General features: G+C 41.3%; 2 long non-coding RNA genes across 14 annotated transcripts in view; one reads left to right on the plus strand and one right to left on the minus strand.

Moving 5' to 3' along the window:
* The window catches only part of LOC137312864 (uncharacterized), a 1,008,715-nt gene that overhangs the window by 872,977 nt on the left and 110,500 nt on the right, over window positions 1-25,238 (plus strand). The window lies entirely within an intron of this gene.
* The window catches only part of LOC137312865 (uncharacterized), a 157,370-nt gene that overhangs the window by 91,835 nt on the left and 40,297 nt on the right, over window positions 1-25,238 (minus strand). For 12 of the 13 annotated variants that reach the window (XR_010960879.1, XR_010960871.1, XR_010960876.1 and 9 more), the window contains 2 exons: window positions 17,762-18,263; window positions 6,994-7,089 (listed from right to left, as the gene is read on the minus strand). This is a non-coding gene — a long non-coding RNA (uncharacterized lncRNA). Of the gene's footprint in view, window positions 1-6,993; window positions 7,090-14,142; window positions 14,261-17,761; window positions 18,264-25,238 lie in introns of all 13 variants that reach the window. The other variant, XR_010960882.1, reaches the window with a different exon arrangement.

Raw genomic sequence — 25,238 nt, forward strand, 5'->3', positions numbered from 1 at the left:
CTCTCACAGTGCTGTTAGGAAGGGAGTTCCAGGATTTTGACCCAGCGACGATGAAGGAAAGGCGAAATATTTCCAAGTCGGGATGGTGTATGACTTGGAGGGGAACGTGCAGGTGGTGTTGTTCCCATGTACCTGCGGCTCTTGTCCTTCTAGGTGGTAGAGGTCTCGGGTTTGGGAGGTGCTGTCGAAGAAGCCTTGGCGAGTTGCTGCAGTGCATCCTGTGAATGGAGCCACTGCAGCCACTGTGCGCCGGTTGTGAAGGGAGTGAATGTTTCGGGTGGTGGATGGGGTGCCAATCAAGCGGGCTGCTTTGTGCTGGATGGTGTCGAGCTTCTTGAGTGTTGTTGGAGCTGCAGTCATCCAGGCAAGTGTGGAGTATTCCATCACACTCCTGACTTGTGCCTTGTAGATGGCGGAAAGGCTTTGGGGAGTCAGGAGGTGAGTCACTCGCCGCAGAATACCCAGCCTCTGACCTGCTCTTGCAGCCACATTATTTATATGGCTGGTCCAGTTAAGTTTCTGGTCAATAATGACCCCCAGGATGTTGATGGTGGGGGATTCGGCGATGGTAATGCCGTTGAATGTCAACGGGAGGTGGTTAGACGGTCTCTTGTTGGAGATGGTCATTGCCTGGCACTTGTCTGGCGCGAATGTTACTTGCAACTTGTCAGCCCAAGCCTGGATGTTGTCCAGGTCATGCTGCATACGGGCTCGGACTGCTTCATTATTTGAAGGGTTGCGAATGGAACTGAACACTGTGCAATCATCAGCGAACATCCACATTTCTGACCTTATAATGGAGGGAAGTTTATTGATGAAGCCGCTGAAGATGCTTGGCCCAGGACACTGCTCCGAGGAACTCCTGCAGCAATGTCCTGGGGCTGAGATGATTGGCCACCAACAACCACTGCTATCTGATTGACACATTCTCCTTGTTTTAACACAGACATTACTTAGTCTCTTTCAGTCCACCTGGACATTTTCGTCAACAATTGTGTTATCAAAATTTGTGAGTTTTGAAAAATTGTGGTCATAGTCCCTCCTATCTGCTCTCTGAATTCCTTTAAAAGCCTCGGTTGCGTTATCTCTGAGCTCAGTGGCATATCCAGCTCGGCAATTAAATTCACAACCAAATCCTTCCCTAAAATTGTCTCGAAATATGGCTCGCTGAAGATGCTGTATCGACGCCTTTGTATTGAATAATTTTACTGTAGACAGTTTGATACTGTGATACTTTGATGCTTTGAAACCAACATTTGCACATCTGCCATCATTTTTAGAAACTGACTGAAATATTTTGTATCTACCCAAAAGTTCATCAACTCCAGCCCTGTCTTTGCGACACGAGAACACATCTCTCATGATTCTGACTTTCCAAACGTGCTTGGAATGATTTGTAGATTCACAGACATAACACACAATCTGAACTCCAATTCATTGGACTGTTGACCAGTTCTCGTTTTTTTTTTCTTTTTTTAATATCAAGTTACTTCTTCTGTCACTACTTCAAAAACCTCCTTCCTTTTTTCCTGCGAGTAACTTTTCACTATTTCATCAATCTTCTGTTCCTGCTCCAACAGTTGTATTATTTCCACTCTCTAATCTCAGATCCGGATATTTCACACGCTCCAGTCCTATCAGGTGAAACCCTCCCACTGCTCCCTATACCCATTCTGTCAATCCGTTTTGGCTGGTTGGTTCAGATCGTAACCGTCCCTACCCTTCGTCCTGAACTCACCCTAGTGTCATAAGAACATAAGAACATAAGAAATTGGAGCAGGAGTAGGCCAATCGGCCCCTCGAGCCTGCTCCGCCATTCAATAAGATCATGGCTGATCTGATCCCAACCACAAATCTAAAGAACACAAGAAGTCGGAGCAGGACCCGGCCACACAGCCCCTGGGCCCTCTCCGCCACCCACAGGGCATCGACCGATCCGAACTCAGCTTCATGTCCAATTTCCTGCCCGCTCCCCATAACCCCTAATTCCCTTTACTTCTAGGAAACTGTCTATTTCTGTTTTAAATTTATCTAATGATGTAGCTTCCACAGCTTCCTGGGGCAGCAAATTCCACAGACCTACCACCCTCTGAGTGAAGAAGTTTCTCCTCATCTCAGTTTTGAAAGAGCAGCCCCTTATTCTAAGATTATGCCCCCTAGTTCTAGTTTCACCCATCTTTGGGAACATCCTTACTGCATCCACACGATCAAGACCCTTCACAATCTTATATGTTTCAATAAGATCGCCTCTCATTCTTCTGAACTCCAATGAGTAGAGTCCCAATCTACTCAACCTCTCCTCATATGTCCGCCCCCTCATCCCCGGGATTAACCGAGTGAACCTTCTTTGTACTGCCTCGAGAGCAAGTATGTCTTTTCTTAAGTATGGAGACCAAAACTGTATGCAGTATTCCAGGTGTGGTCTCACCAATACCTTATATAACTGCAGCAATACCTCCTTGTTTTTATATTCTATCCCCCTAGCAATAAAAGCCAACATTCCGTTGGCTTTCTTGATCACCTGCTGCACCTGCATACCAACTTTTTGATTTTCTTGCACTAGGACCCCCAGATCCCTTTGTACTGCAGTACTTTCCAGTCTCTCGCCATTAATAAAATAACTTGCTCTCTGATTTTTCCTGCCAAAGTGCATAACCTCACATTTTCCAATATTATATTGCATCTGCCAAATCTCCGCCCACTCACCCAGCCTGTCTATATCCCCTTGCAGGTTTTTTATGTCCTCCTCACTCTCTACTTTCCCTCCCATCTTTGTATCATCTGCAAATTTTGATATGTTGCACTCGGTCCCCTCCTCCAAATCGTTAATATAGAATGTAAAGAGTTGGGGACCCAGCACCGACCCCTGTGGAACACCACTGGTTACTGGTTGCCAGTCCGAAAATGAACCATTTATCCCAACTCTCTGCTTCCTGTTCGATAACCAATCCTCCACCCATGCCAGAATATTACCCCCAATCCCGTGATTTTTTATCTTAAGTAATAATCTTTTATGTGGCACCTTGTCGAATGCCTTCTGGAAGTCTAAATACACTATGTCCACTGGTTCCCCTTTATCCACCCTATACGTTATATCCTCGAAGAACTCAAGCAAATTTGTCAGACATCACTTCCCCTTCATAAAGCCATGCTGACTTTGTCCTATTAAATTATGCTTATCTAAATGTTCCGTTACTGTCTCCTTAATAATAGACTCCAAAATTTTACCCACCACAGATGTTAAGCTAACTGGCCTATAATTTCCAGCCTTCTGCCTACTACCCTTTTTAAATAACGGTGTTACATTAGCAGTTTTCCAATCTGCCGGGACCTCTCCTGAGTCCAGGGAATTTTGGAAAACTATCACCAAAGCATCCACAATCCCTACTGCCACTTCCCTCAAGACCCTAGGATGGAAGCCATCAGGTCCAGGGGATTTATCCGCCTTGAGTCCCATTATTTTACTGAGTACCATCTCCTGAGTGATTTTAATCGTATTTAGCTCCTCCCCCCCGAGAGTCCCCTGTTTGTCCAGTGTTGGGATATTCTTAGTGTCCTCTACTGTAAAGACTGAAACAAAATATTTGTTCAGCATTTTTGCCATCTCCATGTTTCCCACCATTAATTTCCCGGTCTCATCCTCTAAGGGACCTATGTTTGCCTTAGCCACCCTTTTTCTTTTTATATAACTATAGAAACTCTTGCTATCTGTTTTTATATTTTTTGCTAATTTCTTTTCATAATCTAACTTCCCTTTCTTAATCAATCCTTTAGTTACTTTTTGCTGTCTTTTGAAGAATTCCCAATCTTCTATCCTCCCACTAAGTTTGGCTACCTTATATGTCCTTGTTTTTAGTCGGATACTATCCTTGATTTCTTTACTTAGCCACGGGTGGCTGTCATTTCTTTTACACCCTTTTTTCCTCAGTGGAATATATTTATTTTGAAAGTTGTAAAATAACTCCCTAAATGAACACCACTGCTCATGTACCGTCTTACCCTTTAATCTATTTTCCCAGTCCACTTTAACCAATTCCGCTCTCATACCATCATAGTCTCCTTTATTCAAGCTCAGTACGCTTGTTTGAGAATCAACCTTCTCACCCTCTAATTGGATATGGAATTCAACCATGTTGTGGTCGCTCGTTCCAAGGGGATCCTTAACTAGGACATTATTAATTAATCCTGACTCATTACACAGGACCAGGTCCAAGGTTGCCTGCCCCCTTGTAGGATCATTTACATACTGCTCAAGAAATCCATTCCTGATGCACTCAATGAACTCGTCCTCAAGGCTGCTCTGCCCAATTTGATTTGTCCAGTTAATATGATAATTAAAATCCCCCATAATTATGGCTGTTCCCTTATTACATGCCCCGACTATCTCCTGATTAATACTTCTTCCAGCAGAGTTGCAACTATTAGGAGGCCTATATACTACGCCCACTAATGTTTTTTTTCCCTTATTATTCCTTATCTCCACCCAAACTGTTTCATTATCTTGATGCTTTGTCCCAATATCATTTCTCTGTATTACAGTGATTCCTTCCTTTATTAACATAGCCACCCCACCTCCCCTTCCTTCCTGCCTGTCCTTCCTGATTGTTAAATACCCTGGCATATTTAATTCCCAGTCGTTGTCACCCTGCAGCCATCTTTATGTAATGGCCACAAGATCATACCCATACGTAGTTATTTGTGCCGTTAACTCGTCCATTTTATTACGAATGCTACGTGCATTCAGATAAAGAACTTTCAAATCTGTTTTGTGACGCTTAGTTCCTGCTTTTTCCTTTTTTAACACTTTACCTATTACTCCATACCTTCTGTCCCTTCCTGTTACGCTTTCCTCTCTCACCCTGCTCAGGTTCCCAACCCCCTGCCACTTTAGTTTAAACCCTCCCCAACAGCACTAGCAAACACTCCTCCTAGGACAGCGGTCCCGGCCCTGCCCAGGTGCAGACCATCCGGTTTGTACTGGTCCCAACTCCCCCAGAACCGTTTCCAGTGTCCCAGGAATTTGAATCCCTCCCCCTTGCACCATTCCTCTTGTCTCGTATTCATTTGAAATATCCTCCTATTTCTACTCTGACTAGCACGTGGCACTGGCAGCAATCCTGAGATTACTACCTTTGAGGTCCTATTTTTTAATTTACCTCCTAACTCCCTATATTCTGCTTTTAGGACCTCATCCCCTTTTTTACCTATATCGTTGGTGCCTATGTGCACCACGACAGCTGGCTGTTTGCCCTCCCCCTCCAAAATGTTCTGTAGCCGCTCCGAGACATCCTTGATCCTTGCACCAGGGAGGCAACACACCATCCTGGAGTCTCGGTTGCGGCCGCAGAAACGCCTGTCTATTCCCCTTAAAATTGAGTCCCCTATCACTAAAGCTCTGCCACTCTTTTTCCTCCCAGCCTGTGCAGCAGAGCTACCCGTGGTGCCAGGAAGTTGGCTGCTGCTGCCTTCCCCTGATAAGTCATCCCCCCCCAACAGCATCCAAAGTGGCATATCTGTTTGAGAGGGGGATGGCCACAGGGGACCCCTGCACTACCTGCCTGCAACTCTTACTCTTCCTGGTCGTCACCCATTCACTTCCTGCCTGTATACCCTTTACCTGCGGTGTGATCAACTCGCTAAACGTGCTATCCACGAGTTTCTCTGCATCGCGGATGCTCCACAGTGAGTCCACCCGCAGCTCCAGCTCCGAGATACGATCGGTCAGTACCTGCAGGTGGACACACTTCCCGCACACATGGTTGGCAGGGACACTGGTAGTGTCCATGACTTCCCACATCTTGCAGGAGGAGCATATCACGGGTGCGAGGTCTGCTGCCATGACTTGCCTTAGCTTAGTTACCCCTTTTAAATTACGTTGAAATTAGAAAATGTTAACTATACTAGGGACCTAGGTTCACTATATAAAAAAAAACACTATCTGCTATAAAACCTGCAGATCTTCCCTTTCTTATTACTTTGCTTACAGTAAAATGGTAGAAATACTCACCTGAACCTACTCACCAATCAGCTGCCTCCCCTGTGCCTCGTCACTTTCTGACTGGTGACGTCACCCCGAACTGCCGCTGGTCTCAGAGTCTCGCTCTCAGAGTGAGCTCTGGTCTCGCTCTCTCCGCGCTGTTTATATCCCCGCTCTGGTCTCGCTCTCTCCCGCCGCTCACCGACTGAACTCTCGCTCTCTCCGCGCTTTTTATATCTCCGCTCTGGTCTCGCTCTCTCCCGCCGCTCACCGACTGGACTCTCGCTCTCTCCGCGCTGTTTATATCTCCGCTCTGGTCTCGCTCTCTCCCGCCGCTCACCGTCCCAAGAGCATGAACCATTCCCTCCTGCTCCAGCCCTGCAGCCGCACATTGACCTGCCTCATATTGTCCTGAGTAAGCGGCCCAGTGCAAAACAATTCGGAGATCACCAACTTGAGGCCTTGTTTTTCAGTCTCGTGCTCAAATTCTAATATTCTCTGTATAAACGTATTTCTAACCGTGTTATTGGCTCCGACTAAGAATATTTACCGCTCTCCTTTCCTTCCCAGAGATGGTCACACCTGTTGCAGGAAGTACTTCCTTGTGGCACCATGGAGGCAACTTACAATTTGGACCTGCTCAGGGCTGCAGAAGAGTCTGTCTATTCCCCTGACAATAGAATCTCCCACCACTCTCGCTCTCCTATTCCTGTGCCTTACCTGCCTCTCACCCCTCCCCCAATGATCCCTGGTTTCACATTGTTACTCAGGAAGACCAATCTGATTCACTGTTTCTATCCACCTTACATTCCATAATATCAGGTGTCTATTGCCAGTTCCACTACTGAGATCCCTCCACCTGTGACTGCACTGCCCCACGAGATGGTCACTCACTTTCTTCTATCGACACACCATATGCTCGGTTTCTTCTTCCTGTGTGAGCAACAGGATCTTGTTCGTGATCTTGACCCTTTATCAGGACACATTTGATATTTTAAAGATTGTTCTGAACCTACCGGTGTCTATTCCCTTTCTTGTTGATGATGTTGGATCTTCTCCCCTGTTTGGACCTTCAGCCATGGTGGTAAGAGGCGTTCCAAGATTCTGACGCTCTGTAATAAATATATTAATAGGAAGGTTAGACTGAAATATTATAATGAGAATGATAAAACGGCGTCTTGTTGAATGTGATATCAAGTCCCTTCTCCCCCATCAGGACAACAGCTGTTAGATCTGGGATCGAGCATTTCCCGACTTTTACGATCAGCTCTCCACATGAGGTGCGGCACAGACAGCTGCCCAGTGAAACCCAATGAGTCCCTCTGATCTTCACAACCCAGTGAGAGTCGGCCGAGATTCTGCACTGGGAGCACCAATTGGTAAGATTTAGTCACAGTGCAGGCCAGCACCAGACTTATTCCTGAGGTAGTGAATATTCTGGAGGGCAATATGGAATGAGGTGATGAATTCAATGTTCCTTCACTCGTTGTTACCCAGTCTGGTGCTGTTGTATTATTTTATTCACAGATTTGTTCTTAATATTTTTGATTTGTTAAGTTTTGATATTAAATTCTGATGTTTATGAGCCTGATATCTATCCACATACACAATATGGAGCTGGGTGTGATTTCTCTGCTCTCTTTGGTAATGACATTGTTCGTGTGTTCATGGAGATGTGTTTTGGTTGGTGCTTCTATTTGAATATATTTACCTTATCCCTCATAGTATCAGCACCTGACTAATGAGCACTGTTCAATAATATTAACACTCATGTTAATATTATGAATTGCATAACTTTAAACAGGTGCTGCACATTTATTTTTGGATTATTTTTACGTGTCTCACAATCTCAGAAAACACCACAAATATATAAGTTGAAGATTTGACGGCTGTTTTACAATCATAATTCCCCATTGTGTGTGTGTCTCGCTCTGTGTGTGCACGCACAGGCAAGAGCAAATAATCAAACTATCAGTCACCGTCCTTTCCTTTCCACACTGTGGAAATGTAAAAGAGATTAGTCTCGGTCCGTAATTTCTTCAATCAATAGTTGAAGTCATTTGCTGTCAATTGTGTAATAAACGGACAAGAGCAATAAAAAATTATATTTACACCTACACTAATTGCATTCGTGCAATCAAACACAAGATTAACTTGTGTCGTTACTTTTTATATAAAGATTAGTTATAGGTCCTCCTGCCTATTTTTAATTTCAGTTATTACGTTTTATATAAAGATTAGTGATTGATACTCGTACTTGGCGGTAAATTCAGCAGTTATTTTTATGCAAATATTAGTGATGAGACCTCCTGCCGGTTGTTAATTTCAATAGTTACTTTTTTATGTGATGGACCCTCCTACCTGCTGGTAATTTCAGTGGTTTCTTTTTATATAAAGATGAGTGATGGATCCTCCTCCCTGTTGGTAATTTCAGTAGTTCATTCTTTTACTAATATTAGAGATGGACCCGCCTACCAGTGGGTGATTCCAGGAGTTACTTTGTTTAAACAGATTACTGATGGACCTTCCTACCTGTTATAATTTTAATCGTTGCTTTTTATTGAAAGATGAGTGATGGACCCTCCTGCCTTTTGATAATTTCTGTAGTTTCTTTTTTAATAATGATTCGTGATGGACCCGACGACCTGTTGCAGATTTCAGTAGTTACTTCGGTTATCTAAAGATTCGTGATGGACCCGACTGCCTGTTGGTAATTTCAGTAGTTACTTTTTATAAAAGGATTAGTGCTGGACTCTCCTACCTGCTGGTAATTTCAGTCGTTACTTTTTTTATCTAAACATTAGTGATGGGCCCTGCTGCCTGTTGATAATTTCAGTATTTACTTTTAATATCAAGATTAATGATAGACCCACATACCTGTTGGTAATTTCATTTGTTACTTTTTATATAAAGATTAGTGACGGACACTCCTACTTATCATAGAATCATAGAAGTTACAACATAGAAACAGGCCCTTCGGCCCAACATGTCCATGTCGCCCAGTTTATACCACTAAGCTAGTCCCAATTGCCTTCACTTGGCCCATATCCCTCTCTACCCATCTTACCCATGTCACTGTCCAAATGCTTTTTAAAAGACAAAATTGTACCCGCCTCGACGACTGCCTCTGGCAGCTCGTTCCAGACACTCACCACACTTTGAGTGAAAAGATTGCCCCTCTGGACCCTTTTGTATCTCTCCCCTCTCACCTTAAATCTATGCCCCCTCGTTATAGACTCCCCCACCTTTGGGAAAAGATTTTGACTATCTACCTTATCTATGCCCCTCATTTTTTATAGACTTCTATAAGATCACCCCTTAACCTCCTACTCTCCAGGGAAAAAAGTCCCAGTCTATCTAACCTCTCCCTATCAGTCAAACCATCAAGTCCCGGTAGCATCCTAGTAAATCTTTTCTGCACACTTTCTAGTTTAATAATATCCTTTCTATAATAGGGTGAACAGAACTGTACACAGTATTCCAAATGTGGCCTTACTAATGTCCTGTGCAACTTCAACAAGACATCCCAACTCCTGTATTCAATGTTCTGACCAATGAAACCAAGCATGTCGAATGCCTTCTTCACCACCCTATCCACCTGTGACTTCACTTTCAAGGAGCTATGAACCTTTACTCCTAGATCTCTTTGTTCTATAACTCTCCCCAACGCCCTACCAAAAACGGAATAGGTCCTGGCCCGATTCGATCTACCAAAATGGTTATTTCAGTTGATAATTTTTATATAAAGATTATTGATGTACACTGCTACCTGGTGGTAGTTTCAGTAGTTATTTTTGAGGTAAAGATTAGTGATGGGACGTCCTGCTTGTTGGTAATTTCAGTAGTTTATTTTTTATAACGATTACTGATGGACCCTCCTACCTGGTGGTAATCTCAGTTCTTACTTTTGATATAAAGATCAGTGATGGGCCCTCCTACCTGTTGTAATTTCAGCAGTTACTTTCTATATAAAGATTAGTGATGTACACTGCAACCTGGTTGTCGTTTCAGTCGTTTTTTTTAGGTAATGATTAGTGATGGGTCCGCCTGCTTGTTGTTAATTTCAGTGGTTACTTTTTTATGCAAAGGTTAGTGATGGACCCTCCTACCTGTTGGTAATTTCAGCATTTACTTTTTTATAAATATTAGTGATGTGACATCCTGCCTGTTTGGTAATTTCGGTAGTTCCATTTTTTATATGAAGATTAGTGATGCACACCACTGCCAATTTTTAATTTCAGCATTTACTTTTTACATAACGATTTGTGATGGACAATACTCCCTGGTGGTAAATTCAGTGCTTACTTTTTTATTGAAAGATTAGTGATTGACCTTCCTGCCTGTTGGTGTTTTCAGTCGTTACTTTTTACATAACGATTTATGATGTAACAATACGCCCTGGTGGTAAATTCAGTTCTTACTTTTTTATCTAAAGATTCGTGATGGACCCTCCTGCGTGTTGGTAATTTGAGAAGTTATGTTTGTATTCGAAAGATTCGTGATCTCCTACCTGTTGCTAATTTAAGTTGTTACTTTTTATATAAATATTAGTCATGGACCCTCCAACCTGGTGGTAATATGTGTAGTTACTTTTTATGTAAAGATTAGTGATGGACCCGACTACCTGGTGGTCATCTCAGTAGTTTTTTTTTGTCAAAGATTATTGTTGTTAATTTCAGTGGTTACTTTTTTACGCAAAGGTTAGTGATGGAGCCTCCTCACTGTTGGTAATTTCAGTAGTTTATTATTTTACAAATATTAGAGATGGACCCGCCTACCAGTGGGTAATTCCAGGAGTTACTTTGTTTAAACAGATTACTGATGGACCTTCCTACCTGTTATAATTTCAGTCGTTGCTTTTTATTTAAAGATTAGTGATGGACCATCCTGCCTTTTGGTAATTTCTGTAGTTTCTTTTTTAAGCATGATTCGTGATGGACCCGACTCCCTGTTGCAGATTTAAGTAGTTACTTCGGTTATCTAAAGATTCGTGATGGACCCTCCTGCCTGTTGGTAATTTCAGTAGTTACTTTTTATAAAAAAATTAGTGACGGACACTCTAACTTGTTGGTGATTTCAGTTGTTAATTTTTATATAAAGATTATTGATGTACACTGTTACCTGGTGATAGTTGCAGTAGTTATTTTTGAGGTAAAGATTAGTGATGGGACGTCCTGCTTGTTGGTAATTTCAGTAGTTTATTTTTTATAACGATTACTGATGCACCCTCCCTCCTGGTGGTAATTTCAGTTCTTACTTTTGATGTAATGATCAGTGATGGGCCCTCCTCCCTGTTGTAATTTCAGCAGTTACTTTCTATGTAAAGGTTAGTGGTGTACACTGCTACCTGGTGGTAGTTTCAGTATTTTTTTTTTAGGTAATTATTAGTGATGGGTCCGCCTGCTTGTTGTTAATTTCAGTGGTTACTTTTTTACGCAAACGTTAGTGATGGACCCTCCTACCTGTTGGTAATTTCAGCATTTACTTTTTAAAAAATATGAGTGATGTGACATCCTGCCTGTTGGTAATTTCAGTAGTTCATTGTTTTTAATCTGAAGATTAGTGATGCACACCACTGCCTATTTTTAATTTCAGTATTTACTTTTTATATAACGATTTGTGATGTAACAATACTCCCTGGTGGTAAATTCTGTGCTTACTTTTTTATCTAAAGATTAGTGATGGACCTTCCTGCCTGTTGGTAATTTCAGTAGTTACTTTTCATATAAAGATTACTGATGGACACTCCTACCTGTTGGTAATTTCAGCATTACTATTGTTATCTAAATATTCGTGATGGACCCTCCTGCGTGTTGGTAATTTGAGAAGTTATTTTAGTATTCGAAAAATTAGTGATGAACTCTCCTGCCTGTTGGTAATTTCAATCGTTACTTCTTATACAAAGATTAGTGAGGGACACTCCTACCTGTTGCTAATTTAAGTTCTTACTTTTTATATAAAGAATAGTGATGGACCCGACTACCTGGTGGTAATAAGTGTAGTTACTTTTTTTATGTAAAGATTAGTGATGGGCCCGACTACCTGGTGGTCATCTCAGTCGTTATTATTTTATCTAAAGATTATTCACGGACCCTTCTGCCTGTTGTATTTTCAGTAGTTACTTTTTCTATAAAGGTTAGTGATGGACCCTCCCACCTGGTGGTAATTTCTGACGTTATTTTTTTAATCTAAAGATTAGTGATGGCCCCTCCTGCCAGTTGGCAATTTCAGTAGTTACTTTACATATAAAGATTAGTGATGGACACTCCTCCCTGTTGATAATGTCAGTAGTTACTTTTGTTATCTAAAGATTAGTGATGGACCGTCCAGCTTGTTGGTAATTCGAGTCATGACTATTTATATAAAGATTACTGATGGACACTCCTCCCTATTGGTAATTTCAAGGGTTACTTTTTATAGAAAGATTAGTGATGGGCCCTCATGTCTCTTGGTAATTTCAGTCGTTACTTGTTATATAAAGATTACTAATGGGACCTTCATCCCTGGTGGTATTTTCAGTAGTTTCTTTTTACATAAAGATTAGTGATGTGCCCTCCTACCTGTTGGTAATTTGAGTTGTTACTTTTTGTATAAACATTAGTGATGAACCCCTCTACCCGTTGTTAATTTCAGTGGTTACTTTTTATACAAAAATAATTGATGGACACTCCTCCCTGTTGTTAATTTGACTTGTCACTTTTTATATAAAGATGAGCGATGGATCATCCAGCCTGTTTGTAATTTCAGTAGTTACTTTTTATATAAAGATTAGTGATAGACACTCCTACCTGGTGGTAATTTCAGTGGTTACTTTTTATATAAAGATAAGTGATGGATCCTCCTCCCTGGTGGTAATTTCAGTAGTTTATTCTTTTACAAGTATTGGAGATGGACCCGCCCACCAGTGGGTAATTCCAGGAGTTACTTTGTTTAAACAGATTACTGTTGGCCCTTCCTACCTGTTATAATTTCAGTCGTTGCTTTTTATTTAAAGATTAGTGATGGACCCTCCTGCCTTTTGGTAATTTCTATAGTTTCTTTTTTAATAATGATTCGTGATGGACCCGACCAACTGTTGCAGATTTCAGTGGTTACTTCGGTTATCTAAAGATTCGTGATGGACCCTCCTGCCTGTTGGTAATTTCAGTAGCTACTTTTTATAAAAAGATTAGTGATGGACTCTCCTACCTGCTGGTAATTTCAGTTGTTATTAGTGATGGGAACTCCTGCTTTTTTGTAATTTCAGTAGTTAGTTTTAAAAAAGGTTTGTGATGTGACCTCCTGCCTGTTGGTAATTTCAGTAGTTACTATTTTATGTAAAGATTCGTGATGCAACCTCCTCCGTGGTGTAATTTCAGTTGTTACTTTCATTATAAAGATTAGTGATTTTCCCTCCTGCCTGGTGGTAATTTCAGTAGTTACTTTTTATATAAAAGTATTAGTGATGGACAATCCTACCTGGTGGAAATTCCAGTCCTTGCTCTTTTATCTAAAGATAAGTGATGGACCCTCCAGCCTCTTGGTAATTTCAGTAGTTACTTTTTAAATAAAGATTAGTGATGGACGCTCCTACCTGTTGGTAATTTTAGTAGTTACTTTTTAAATAAAGATTAGTGATGGACACTCATTCCTGTTGGTAATTTCAGTAGTTTCTTTTTGATGAAGATTAATGATGGACCCTACTGCCTGTTTGTAATTTCATTCGTTTTTTTTTATGTAAAGATTAGTGAGGAAACTCCTCCCTGTTGGTAATTTCAGTGTTTTTTTTTAAGATTAGTGATGGACACTAGTACCTGTTGTTAATTTCAGTAGTTACTTTTTATATAAAGATTAATGATGGACCTTCCTACCTTTTAGAATTTCAGTAGTTGCTTTTTATATAAAGATTAGTGATGGACCCTCCAGCATTTTAGTAATTTCTGTAGTTTCTTTTATCATAATGATTCTTGATAGACCTCCCTACCTGATGGAAAATTGACTTGTTACTGCCTTTTTGTAATTTCAGTCGTTAGTTTTTAAAAAAAAAATAGGTTAGTGATGGGACCTCCTGCCTGTTGGTAATTTCAGTAGTTATTTTGTATGCAAAGATTAGTGATGGAAACTCCTTCCTGTTGGTAATTTCAGTGGTTACTTTTTATACAAAGATTAGTGATCGGTACTCCTACCTGTTGGTAATTTCAGTAGTTACTGTTTTTATCTGAACATTAGTGATGGACCCTTCTGCCTGTTGGTGATGTCACTAGTTACTTTTGTTATCCAACGATTCGTGATGGACCCTCCAACCTGTTGGAAAATTGACTTGTTACTTTTAATATAAAGATTTGTGCTGGACCCTCTTTCCTGTCGATAATTACAGTAGTTGCTTTTTATATAAAGATTAGTGATGGAATCTCCTACCTGCTGGTAATTTCAATAGTTACTTTTGTATGTAAAGTTTAGTGATGGACCCACCTACCCGTTGGTAATTTGAGTAGTTACTTTTTTATAAAGATTAGTGATGGGATCTCATGGCTATTCGTAATTTCTGTTGTTACTTTTAGTATAAATATTAGTGATTCATCCTCCTGCCTTTTTGTAATTTCAGTAGTCAGTTTTTTAAAAATTGGTTGGTGATGGAATCTTCAATCTCTTGGTAATTTCAGTAATTACTTTTTATATAAAGATGAGTGATGGACCCTCCGACATGTTGGTAATTTCAGTAGTATATTTTTCTATAAAGTTTAATGTTGGACACTCCTACCTGGTGGTAATTTCAGTCGTTATTTTTTATGTAAATTTAGTGATGGACCCTCCTACCTGTTGGTAATTTGAGTAGTTACTTTTTTAATAAAGATTAGTGATTCATCCTCCTGCCTTTTTGTAAATTCAGTAGTTAGTTTTTTTAAAAAGGTTGGTGATGGAACCTGCAATCTGTTGGTAATTTCAGTTATTACTTTTTACATAAAGATGAATGATGGACCCTCCTACCTGTTGTTAATTTCTTTCGTTACTTTTTATAAAAAGGTTACCTGTTGGTAATTTGACTTGTTACTTATTATATAACATTAGTGAAATAGCCTGCTAGATGGTGGTAATTTGACTTGTTATTTTTTATATAAAGATTAGTAATGGACCCTCCTACCTGGTGGTAATTTGTGTCGTTAATCTTTTCTATTATTAGTGATGGACCCCCCTGCCCGTTTGTAATTTCAGTAGTTACTTCTTCTTTAACGATTAGTGATTGACCCTCCTCCCTGTCGATAAATTCAGGAGTTACTTTTTACATAAAGATTAGTGATGGACCCTCCTACCTGGTGGTAATTTCAGTAGTTACTTTTTAAAATAAAGTTTAGTGATGGACGCTCCTACCTGTTAGTAATTTCAGTCGTTTCTTTTTTATAAAGATTAGTGATTGACCCACCTCCTTTTTCGTAATTTGAGTTGTAACTTTTTATATCAAGATTAATGGACCCTCATACCTATTTGGTAATTTCAGTAGTTTATTTTTTATATAAAAAGTAACAACTCAAATTACGAACAGTTAGGAGGGCCCATCACTAATTTTATAGTGATGGGCCCTCCTAACTGTTCGTAATTTGAGTTGTTACTTTTTATATAAAGATTACTGATGGGCCCTCCAACCTGTTGGTAATTTCAGGAGTTACGTTTTACATAAAGATTAGTAATGGCCCCTTCTCTCTGTTGGTAATTTTTGTAGTTAATTTTCATGAAAAGATTAGTGATGTACACTCCTACCTGGTGGTATTTTCAGTAGTTATTTGTTCAGGTAAAGATGAGTGATCGGACTTCCTACCTGTTGGTAATTTCAGTAGTTACGTTTGTATGTGGAGATGAGTGATGGACCCTCCAACCTGGTTGTAAATTCAATAGTTACTTTCATATAAAGATTAGTGCTGGGACCCTCATACCTGCTGGTAAATTGACTTGTTACTTTTTTATATAAAGATTAATGATGGACCCTCCTACCTGGTGGTAATTTCAGGAGTTACTTTTTGTATAAAAAATAGTGATGGACCCTCCGACCTGGTGGTAATTTCAGTAGTTATTTTTATATGAAGATTAGTGATGAACCCTCCTACCTGTTGGTAATTTCAGTTGTTACTTTTTTTTTACAAAGATTTGTGATGGGACCTCCAACCTGGTGGTAATTTCAGTAGTTACTTTTTATATAAAGATAAGTGATGGACACTCCTCCTTGTTGGTAATTTCAGTAGTCACTTTTCATGCAAAGGTTAGTGATTAACCTTCCTACCTGTTGATTATTTCAGTAGTTACCTTTTATATAAATATTCGTGATGGACCCTCCTACCTGTTGCTAATTTAAGTTGTTATTTTTTGAAAAAAGATCTGTGATGCGCCCTCCTAACTGTAGGTAATTTGAGTTGTTACTTTTTATATAAAGTGTATTGATGGACTCTCCTCCCTGCTGATAATTTCAGTATTTACTTTTTCTATAAAGGTTAGTGATTGACCGTCCTACAGGTTGGTAATTTCAGTCGTTAATTTTTATATAAAGATTAGTGCTGGGGCCCTGCAAGTTTATTGACGTTTTTCCAGCTCTCGCACAGAACCATTTATTCATACTGATGTCCTCTCTCCTCAATATGTTGTAATCAGGAACATTTATCTATGTTCTGTGAAAACCCAGGCCCTGTTTTAAAGATACCTGATCACATTTCTCATGATTCTGACTTTCCAAACGTGTTTGGAATGATTTCGAGATTGACAGACATAACACACAATCTGAACGTCAATTCAATGGAATGTTGACCCGTTCTCGTTTTACTTTTTAAGATCAAGTTACTTCTTCAAAACCTCCTTCCATTTTCCTGCTAATAACTTTTCACTGTTTCATAAATCTTCTGTTCCTGCTCCAACAGTTTTATTAATTCCACTCAGTGCTGTGGCCCTCCTACCTGTTGATATTAAAAGTAACTACTCAAATTACCAAGATTAACGGTCAGGAACGACCTATCTGTGTGAAAGATGGTTTCGCCTGAAACGGTTTCCCTTTAAAACATTCTGGAAGTTTGTTTCTCTCCAAAGGGAGCGGCCTCTCTTTATTTAGTTGAGCCAGTTCAACACCGTCACGAACATATTTCAGCAAAAACAGAAGTCCCTGCTCCATTCTCCCACCTAATTCGCATTAAACTAATCAATTATAATTGATCAGGAACAAGTTTTGGCTCCGATTTTGCTCCTGTCCTGTGATTGGATGGCGTTCAGTCCAGCCTCGTGTAACCATAGGCTGATTTTCCAGGTGCCCGGCAGAGAGCGATAATCGGCCATTGCGAATCTGTTAACCCTTCACTGAGCTGAACTTTGTGTTCGATCAGTCTTTGATCAGTGTACCGGGAACCAAACGGTTCAGTAATTAAAAAGAGCCAGTGTCATAGTTTAAAAAATGCAAATAGAGTGAGAAAAGCCAGTTCCCCACCCCTGTTTACTGAATATCAAATTCTAACATGAGGAGGAGGCACATCTGGACTAAGATGGTGCAAATCTCCAGAGTTCGTGTTCCTGCTTTCTGTCCCGTAATCGCTTTAAAATGTGCCTGTGGGGAGATTGGTGGGGTCCATGAAGGGATAAGCACTGAAATTCCCAGTGTAAAATACCCGGCCTTCAGTCAGTGTCTGAGCGAACAATTAGTGAATTGTTCCATCCGCGAGGAATGGAGAGCTCCCTCCGCCGGAGAACATATCTGACAGCGGGAAATCGGCATTAGAAAAGAGGAAGGGGCAGAAAAAGTTAATTTAAATCAAATTGACACGACATGAACCTTACCTTGTTCCCGCAAGTATTTTCCGCCTCGCAATGTCCGTGTAGATTTGACAAATTATATCCTTGTTATTTCAATGTAATCAATCGACTGCAAGTTCTTTGCATTATTTTAGCAGTTCACAACTTGAGAATTTGATCTAATCCTTGTTATGTGAGATTCAGAGCTCCGCCCCCTGTGAAAGCTGCTGCCAGACATCAGGATGGATTTCAACACAAACATTCCTCATGTGTTTCAGAACAGGGAGCGGCCTTTCTGGTGGAATCAAATCGAACCGGGTTGACAATTCGCTGCCACGTCAATTGTGAACAAAGATGGTGATACATTTTACTTTTTCTCTTCTTCTTAAAGAGAAGTTCAGTAAAACAGATATTTGGTGAGAAATAAATAGTTACATTTGCATCAGGGACATTGTTCACTGAAGTCCCATCGATTTTCTGATGTTGGCGCTTTCAATCCTGTGGCCAAGAGCCAGTGTTTCGTCAGTGAGCAGAGGAGAGGCGATTTCTGCAAGTGAGGATATTAACCATTAAACCGCCGAATTAAACTATTGCGAAGCATCAATCAGATCAATCACTGGGGGAATGGACAGTATGGGTAAATGCTGGGTTTATATATCATTAAATACATAGTTACATGAACAGCGTGGTTAAATGGTGGGTTTATATATCATTAAATACACTGCCAAATGGACAGTGTGGGTAAATGCTGAGTTTATATATCATTAAATACACTGTTAAATGGACAGTGAGGTAAATGATGGGTTTATATTTCATTAAATACACTGTTAAATGGACAGTGTGTGTAAATGGTTGTCTTATGTATCATTAAATACACTGTTAAATGGACAGTGTGGGTAAATGGTGGGTTTATATATTATTAAATACAATGTTAAATGAAGTGTGGATAAATGGTTGGTTTATATATCATTAAATACAATGTTAAATGGACAGTGTGGGTAAATGATGGTTTTATATATCATTAAATAAACAGTTAAATGGACATTGTGGGTAAATGGTGGGTTTATATATCATTAAATCCACTGTTTAATACACATTGTGGGTAAATGGTGTGTTTATATCATATTAAATACACTGTTAAATGGACAGTGTGGGTAAATGGTGGGATTATTTATCATTAAATGCAGTGTTAAATGGGCAGTTTAGGTCAATGCTGTGAATTTTCACATTAAATACACTATTAAATGGACAGTGTGGGTAAATGTTAGGTTGATAAAGCATTAAATACACTGTTAAATGGACGGTTTTGGTAAATGGTGGGTTTGCGTGGAGTCAGGGTGTGTTAATTGAAATTTCTAAAATGATAAAAGGATTCAATAGAGAATTACATAGAATTACATAGAACATATGGCATTGTAACAGGCCATTCGGCCCAACATGTCCATACGACACACGAGACTCCACCCCCTACTTCTTCTATCCCTACCACCATATCCTTATATTCCTTTATCCGTCGCTTGTTTATCTAAGTTTCGTAAATGCATCTATGCTCGTCGCTTCAACCATTCTCTGGGTGAAAAATTTCTGCTGAATTCCCTATTGGATTTACCCCCAGAACCCTCTGCTCCTCTACCCGATTTAGACACTTATTATCCAAGCAGTTTGTGGCCCCCTTATTTTTCCTACTAAAATGTAATACCTCACACTCATTAGGTACAGATAATGCATTTCGTCTGATGGAGGAGTCCAGAACAAGGGGACACAATATTAAAATTAGCACTCGGCCGTTCAGGAGTGAAATCTGGACGCACTTTTTTTCACACAAAGTTTACTGGAAATGTGGAATTCCCTCCTCAAAAAGGTTGTGGATTCTGGGTCAACTGAAATTTTCACGGTTGATAGCGGCAGATTTCTTTTGTTCACGGTGTGAAACGAAATCGATCAAGGGCAGGTAAATAGAATTCAGGTTGCAGAGCGGTCATGATCTAATTAAATGGGAGAACGGATTCGAGGGGCTGAATGGCCTACTCCTGTTCCTATGTTCTTATATTTAAACATGTGCTGGATTCCGGAATTTGGCGAATGTGAAATTTAATTAGAGTTTCTGTGCAATGACTTCAGCAACTGGAGGGTTTACACGATCCCTTTACATGGTTGTATCGTAGTATCATAATAGGTACATCACAGGAGTCCTTTCGGCCCATGATGCCTGTGTTGGCTCTTTGAAAGAGCTTTCCAATTAGTCCCTTTTCCATGCTCTTTCCCCAAAGCCCTGTAAATTTTTCCTTCATGTTTTTATCCAATTCCCCTTTGAAATTTACTGTTGAATCTCTCTTTTTGCCCCTCTTATTTCCACCTTTTTTTTTAGATCTCCTCTGTTCCTTCTGTATTCAGCCTGGTTCACTCCTGTATTATAAACCTTACATTCGTCATAAGCCTCAGTTTTCTGTTTCATTTTAATATCTCTCCCTTTAGTCATCCAGGGAGCTCCAGCTTTGGATTCCCTTCCTTTCCCCCTCGTTAGGATGTGTCTGCACTGTGCCCGATCCAAGTAGGCTCTGACTGGCTGTTTTTATTTAAGGCAGAGCTCCATCGGTTCTGAACTTCGCAGAATTCCAGGGGAGTAAAGATCAGATAATCGGTGCAAGAGAATCGAAGGTAAACGTTGTTAAATATAGTTTTGTAAACACTCCCATTGTTCCACCCTGTGTCCAGTCAGAATTAAACAGTGAAACCCCGAAAACAACCTGCGATTTTATTACGTGGCCGGTTAAAAGTTCAGTACAAGAGATTCTGTATCTGTAGATTTTAAATACTAAGTTCCTGAAATTGATGCTTTTTGTATCTGCCGAGATGCTGAACTGATGTGTCCAGGATTCTGGATCGCAATTCACCTCCCCTCACCCCCCAAACCCACGTTATCATAAGAATCTTGTGCAGTCGATAAACAGAGAGACAGGTCAGGACATCGCACTCTCTGGCGCCGTTTCGGAGTCTCCGCCTCTGCCGGGCGAGTCCCAGCAGTTCTCCCGCACCCACCTGGCAGGAAAAGGCAATACTTGCACAGAAGGTTGTTTTTTAATATGTGTGTTTGACAGTGCAGTCCATCTAACACATCTGCTTTAACCGCAGCAATGCACAAACACAGCCTGCCGGCTCCGGGCATTTTATTGGTCCATTTTGAAGTACCCCTTCTACCGTGTTCTGGATTGTGCCGAGATTGCCTGAATTTACCCGCTACTCGGGGAGAAGATTATGTACTGGGTTTTTCCTGTCCGTCATTAATTTCCTTTAATTCCTGTCGTCACTTGTTCAATGCATTATTTACCAACATTATCAGGAAAGATTTAACAGGCTGTCACTCTGTTCTCTTTTAAGTTGAAGACGGAGAGGTGACCTGATTGAGGTCTTTAATATTCGGAAGGAGTTCCATAGGTCCGACCTAGAGAGGATGCTACCAATTGAGGGCGTTCCAAAACTAGAGGCCATGAATATAAGATAGTTACTAATGACACCAAGATATAATTCAGGAGAGACATCTTATAGAATAGCGAGAATGTGCAATTCGCTACCACGTGGAATGGTTGAGGCGAAAAGTGCAGATGCATTTAAGGGGAAGGTAGATAAATACACGAGGGGGCTAGAAATAGAAAGATAAGTTGATACTGTGCGATGCAATAGTGTGGGACAACGCTAGTGTTGAGCATAAATACAGGCAAAGACCTGTTGGGACAAATGGGCTGTTCCTGAGCTGTAAAATGCTATGTAATGCAATTAATATTTTTATTACACCAGCTCTTTCATCAACACAGATGCAGTCAGTAAAATCAGCTCTATAATCAATACAGATCCTGTCAGTATATCAGCTCTATAATCAATATAGATTCTCTCAGTAATAGCAGCTCAATAATCAGTAGAGACACTGTCAGTAATATCATCTCTATAATCAGTACAGATACTGTCATCAATATCATCTCTATAATCAGTACAAATACTGTCATTAATATCAGCCCTGTAATCAGTACATACACTGTCAGCAATATCATCCTTACGGTCATTAAGAGCAGTTCTAAAATGAGTACAGATACTGTCAGTAATATCATCGTTGTAATCAATACCGATACTCTCATTAATATCAGCTCTATAATCAGTGGAGATACTGACATTAATATCAGATCTGTAATCAACACATGTCCGTAATATCGGCTCTATAATTAATACCGATACTGTCAATAATATCAGCACTTTTTAGTTTCACAATTGCTATGCTGAGATATGAACTCACGATCCGAGCGCTGTTCTATTACCAATAGGCTTGCACTTTGAAACAGTCTCGAATCGCCAACATGCCACATTCATTCGCCACATTATATCAGGGACTCTGAGTTCGCTCTGATGCTCAGACTCGGGATAACAACACCTCCCCCCACACCCCGGTTTTCGTGCCATTCGGTGGTTTCTTTCCCACATAAACCGGGTAAGAAGAATCTAATCCCGTTGAACCCCAGATCCCCACTCCTCATAAAGAGTCGTGTGGATTAAACCTCCTCCCGCACTGAGGGGCCAATCAGAGATTTATGAATCAATTCTCATCCCACACTTAGAGGCCAATCAGAGACCCGCACTTTCCAGCAGCCAGCGGGAACCCTGGGTGTTGTCACTCCCCCAAACGCAGAAGCAGAGGAGACAGAGGGGCATTCTGGGAGAAGTCAGCTCAGTCACCTCAACTGAACAGTGGGTAGCAGAAGAAACCCTTCTGTGACGATCAGGAGGAAAAGCATCCAGCAAAGGAGACAGAGGGGCATTCTGGGAGAATAGGGCTCAGTCACCTCCACTGAACAGTGGGTAGCAGAAGAACTGGTATCGAGGAGCAGTTAAACCCGAAAAACAACACTTGTGCTTCCCTCCCTCCTCCTCCAATCAAAAAAAAAAGGCACTGTGAGGAGGGCAAGCAAGTTGACTAGGAGGAGGATCGAGCTACTGCAGCTGCTGGAGGCACGAAGTCACAGCCAACAGGTAAATGATTGGCTGGTGACTGGTAAGCTGTTTTTCTTTCCTTTTTTACTTGACATTGTAGTTGTTGTTAAGCTAATTTAAGGGTTAAGTCATGGCAGGAGATCCCAGACCCGTGTCATGTTCCTCTTGTGGGATGTGGGAATTCAGGGATCCTTCCTGTGTCCCTGGTTCCTTCACCTGCGGGAAGTGTGTCCAGCTGCAGCTACTGTTTGACCGCTTGACGGCTCTGGAGCTGCGGATGGACTCACTTTGGGGCATCCACGATGCTGAGGAAGTCACGGATAGCACGTTCAGTGAGTTGGTCACACCACAGATAAAAATTATTGAGGGAGCTAGTGAATGGTTGACCAACAGACAGAGGAAGAGTAGGGAGGCAGTGCAGGGGTTCCCTGCGGTCATCTCCCTGCAAAACAGGTATACAGTTTTGGATATTGTTGGGGGAGATGGCTCACCAGGGGAAGGTGACAGCGGCCAGGTTCATGGCACTGTGGCTGGCTCTGCTGCACAGGAGGGCAGGAAAAAGAGTGGCAGAGCTATAGTGATAGGGGACTCGATTGTAAGGGGAATAGACAGGCGTTTCTGCGGACGCAACGGAGACTCCTGGATGGTATGTTGCCTCCCTGGTGCAAGGGTCAGGGATGTCTCGGAGCGGCGGCAGGACATTTTGGAGGGGGAGGGTGAACAGCCAGTTGTCGTGGTGCATATAGGTACCAACGATATTGGTAAAAAACGGGATGAGGTCCTACAAGCTGAATTTAGGGAGTTAGGAGTTGAAGTAAAAAGTAGGACCTCAAAGGTAGTAATCTCAGGATTGCTACCAGTGCCACGGGCGAGTCAGAGTAGGAATGACAGGATAGCTAGGATGAATACGTGGCTTGAGAGATGGTGCAAGAGGGAGGAATTCAAATTCCTGGGCCATTGCAACCGGTTCTGGGGGAGGTGGGACCAGTACAAATTGGACGGTCTGCATCTGGGCATGACTGGAACCAATGTCCTAGGGGGAGTGTTTGCTAGTGCTGTTGGGGAGGGTTTAAACTAATGTGGCAGGGGGATGGGAACCGATGCAGGAAGTCAGTGGGAAGTAAAGTGGTGACAGAAACAAAAGGCAATAAGGGAGAGTGTACGAAACATGACCGGACAGATGGTCTAAGAAAGGAGGGCAAAGACCAAGGGAAGTCTAAATTAAACTGCATTTATTTCAATGCAGGAAGTCTGATGGGCAAGGCAGATGAACTTAGGGCATGGGTGGGTACATGGGACTGGGATGTTATAGCTATTACTGAAACATGGCTAAGGGAGGGGCAGGACTGGCAGCTCAATGTTCCAAGGTACAGATGCTATAGGAAAGATAGAGCAGGAGGTAAGAGAGGAGGGGGAGTTGCGTTCTTGATTCGGGAGAACATCACGGCAGTAGTGAGAGGGGATATATCCGAGGGTTCGCCCAATGAGTCTATATGGGTAGAACTGAAAAATAAGAAGAGAGAGATCACTTTGATAGGATTGTACTACAGACTCCCAAACAGTCAACGGGAAATTGGGGAGCAAATATGTAAGGAGATTACAGACAGCTGCAAGAAAAATAGGGTGGTAATAGTAGGGGACTTTAACTTTCCCAACATTGACTGGGACAGCCATAGCATTAGGGGCTTGGATGGAGAGAAATTTGTTGAGTGTATTCAGGAGGAATTTCTCATTCAGTATGTGGATGGCCCGACTAGAGAGGGGGCAAAACTTGACCTCCTCTTGGGAAATAAGGAAGGGCAGGTGACAGAAGTGTTAGTGAGGGATCACTTTGGGACCAGTGATCATAATTCCATTAGTTTTAAGATAGCTATGGAGAATGATAGGTCTGGCCCAAAAGTTAAAATTCTAAATTGGGGAAAGGCCAATTTTGATGGTATTAGACAGGAACTTTCAGAAGTTGATTGGGAGAGTCTGTTGGCAGGCAAAGGGACGTCTGGTAAGTGGGAGGCTTTCAAAAGTGTGTTAACCAGGGTTCAGGGTAAGCACATTCCTTATAAAGTGAAGGGCAAGGCTGGTAGAAGTAGGGAACCTTGGATGACTCGGGAGATTGAGGCCCTAGCCAAAAAGAAGAAGGAGGCATATGACATGCATAGACTGCTGGGATCAAGTGGATCCCTTGAAGAGTATAGAGATTGCCGGAGTGGAGTTAAGAGAGAAATCGGGAGGGGAAAAAGGGGACATGAGATTGCTTTGGCAGATAAGGCAAAGGAGAATCCAAAGAGCTTCTACAAATACATAAAGGGCAAAAGAGTAACGAGGGAGAGAGTAGGGCCTCTTAAGGATCAACAAGAGATAGGTGAGATCCTGAATGAATATTTCAAATCGGTATTTACGGTTGAGAAAGGCATGGATGTTAGAGAACTTGGGGAAATAAATAGTGATGTCTTGAGGAGTGTAAATATTACAGAGAGTGAGGTGCTGGAAGTCTTAACGCGCATCAAGGTAGATAAATCTGCAGGACCTGATGAAATGTATCCCAGGA

This window comes from Heptranchias perlo, unplaced genomic scaffold, assembly GCF_035084215.1.
Source record: "Heptranchias perlo isolate sHepPer1 unplaced genomic scaffold, sHepPer1.hap1 HAP1_SCAFFOLD_44, whole genome shotgun sequence".
In the NCBI taxonomy this organism is placed as follows: Eukaryota; Metazoa; Chordata; class Chondrichthyes; order Hexanchiformes; family Hexanchidae; genus Heptranchias; species Heptranchias perlo.